General features: G+C 30.8%; 2 non-coding genes across 2 annotated transcripts in view; both read left to right on the top strand.

Annotated features, from left to right (window-relative positions):
- Positions 1–253: 253 nt before the first annotated feature.
- Positions 254–432, top strand: LOC138858695 (5.8S ribosomal RNA). The gene has a single exon (XR_011397730.1). It is a non-coding gene; the product is annotated as a 5.8S ribosomal RNA (ribosomal RNA).
- A 502-nt stretch (positions 433–934) lies between these two features.
- Positions 935–2,500, top strand: part of LOC138858717 (large subunit ribosomal RNA) — a 3,977-nt gene continuing 2,411 nt past the window's right edge. Inside the window, exon 1 of the ribosomal RNA XR_011397752.1 lies at positions 935–2,500. This exon is cut by the window's right edge and continues 2,411 nt beyond it. This is a non-coding gene — a ribosomal RNA (large subunit ribosomal RNA).

The following is a 2,500-nucleotide window of genomic DNA, read 5'->3' as shown; positions in this document are numbered from 1 at the left end:
TTTGTGATTAAAAACATGTTGAAAAATTTAAAAAAATGAAAACGCACAAATAGAGAAGAAAATAATATATAAAAGGTATTACTGTTTTTGTTGACCTAAGACATGCGCAGCTGCAAATGTTTGGGTTTAAAATTACAATTTATTGAAAGATGTTTTAAACTTATGTATTAAAAATTTATTATTGATTAATTATTAATACTTTCAATAAATTAAAATTCTTTGACTTTGAATTAAAAAAATACAAAAAAATTATCACTCTAAGCGGTGGATCACTCGGCTCATGGGTCGATGAAGAACGCAGCAAACTGTGCGTCATCGTGTGAACTGCAGGACACATGAACATCGACATTTTGAACGCATATTGCGGTCCATGCTGTTATGTACTTTAATTAATTTTAAAGTGCTGCTTGGACTACATATGGTTGAGGGTTGTAAGACTATGCTAAATTAGTTGCTTATTCTTTTAGTCAATTAATAGAATTTAAGCATATGGCATATTATTGGATTGTATTTTTCAATCCATAATATTAATAGCATAAAAAGAAATATAGAAAATATATTCTTGAATACCTCATATTTGAACGAAAATTTATGATAAATGAGAATCTTAGTATTCCCATAAAAGAAAAAATTTTCAACATTATTTAAATTATATTAAATAATACATAAGAGGAATGTCTAGCATAAAATAAATTTTTATTCTAGAATTAATTCACTCTATTGTATTGAGAAAAATTTATAATAAAAAAAAATATATGATATGTGGAGGAATAATGTTGTTAATTTTATTAATTATTATATTATGAATTTTAAAAAGGGATGAAAAGATTGAATAATATTGAGTAATCAAGATATAAAAATATATTTCTTTAAAATAGCAAATAGCAAAAAAATTAAATAAAAATAAACAAATCAATCTAAAATATATTTTATACAACCTCAACTCATATGGGACTACCCCCTGAATTTAAGCATATTAATGAGGGGAGGAAAAGAAACTAACAAGGATTTTCTTAGTAGCGGCGAGCGAAAAGAAAATAGTTCAGCACTAAGTCACTTTGTCTATATGGCAAATGTGAGATGCAGTGTATGGAATATCTTAATATCTAGTATGAGAAATTAACGATTTAAGTCCTTCTTAAATGAGGCCATTTACCCATAGAGGGTGCCAGGCCCGTATAACGTTAATGATTACTAGAAAGATATTTCCAAAGAGTCGTGTTGCTTGATAGTGCAGCACTAAGTGGGTGGTAAACTCCATCTAAAACTAAATATAACCATGAGACCGATAGTAAACAAGTACCGTGAGGGAAAGTTGAAAAGAACTCTGAATAGAGAGTTAAATAGTACGTGAAACTGCTTAGAGGTTAAGCCCGATGAACCTGAATATCCATTATGAAAAATTCATCATTATAACTGTAGTATTTAATTTTAAATATTATAGTAATAGTGTGCATTTTTTTCATATAAGGACATTGTAATCTATTAACATAATAAAATATTTATCAAAAGATCATTGGTTTTTAAGTTTATTCAAATTAATTTGCTTTTAGCTTATTAACATAGAATAATTACTGATGATTTGATAAAGTGTTGATAGATTTTATTATATATAATGCTAAAATTCTTTTGAATTTTACAATAATATTATTATCATTGATTTTAATATTAATTGTATGCATTTATATGATTAACAATGCGAAAGATTCAGGATACCTTCGGGACCCGTCTTGAAACACGGACCAAGGAGTCTAACATATGTGCAAGTCATTGGGTTATATTAAACCTAATGGCGAAATTAACTTAACTGTATTAATAATGGGATTAATTTTTAATGTATTACATTATTAATTCAATCCCGGGGCGTTCCATATAGTTATGTATAATGATAATTTATTATTATTTATACCTCTAACTGGAGCGTACCTTGAGCATATATGCTGTGACCCGAAAGATGGTGAACTATACTTGATCAGGTTGAAGTCAGGGGAAACCCTGATGGAAGACCGAAACAGTTCTGACGTGCAAATCGATTGTCAGAATTGAGTATAGGGGCGAAAGACCAATCGAACCATCTAGTAGCTGGTTCCCTCCGAAGTTTCCCTCAGGATAGCTGGTGCATTTAAAAATTATGTAAAATAATCTTATCTGGTAAAGCGAATGATTAGAGGCCTTAGGGTCGAAACGACCTTAACCTATTCTCAAACTTTAAATGGGTAAGAACCTCACCTTTCTTGATATGAAGGTTGAGGTTATGATATAATGTGCCCAGTGGGCCACTTTTGGTAAGCAGAACTGGCGCTGTGGGATGAACCAAACGTAATGTTACGGTGCCTAAATTAACAACTCATGCAGATACCATGAAAGGCGTTGGTTGCTTAAAACAGCAGGACGGTGGACATGGAAGTCGTAATCCGCTAAGGAGTGTGTAACAACTCACCTGCCGAAGCAACTAGCCCTTAAAATGGATGGCGCTTAAGTTGTATACCTATACATTACC

The sequence above is a fragment of the Bactrocera oleae genome, unplaced genomic scaffold, assembly GCF_042242935.1.
Source record: "Bactrocera oleae isolate idBacOlea1 unplaced genomic scaffold, idBacOlea1 ctg00000012.1, whole genome shotgun sequence".
Lineage (NCBI taxonomy): Eukaryota > Metazoa > Arthropoda > Insecta > Diptera > Tephritidae > Bactrocera > Bactrocera oleae.
This window is presented reverse-complemented; position numbering and strand designations above follow the sequence as displayed.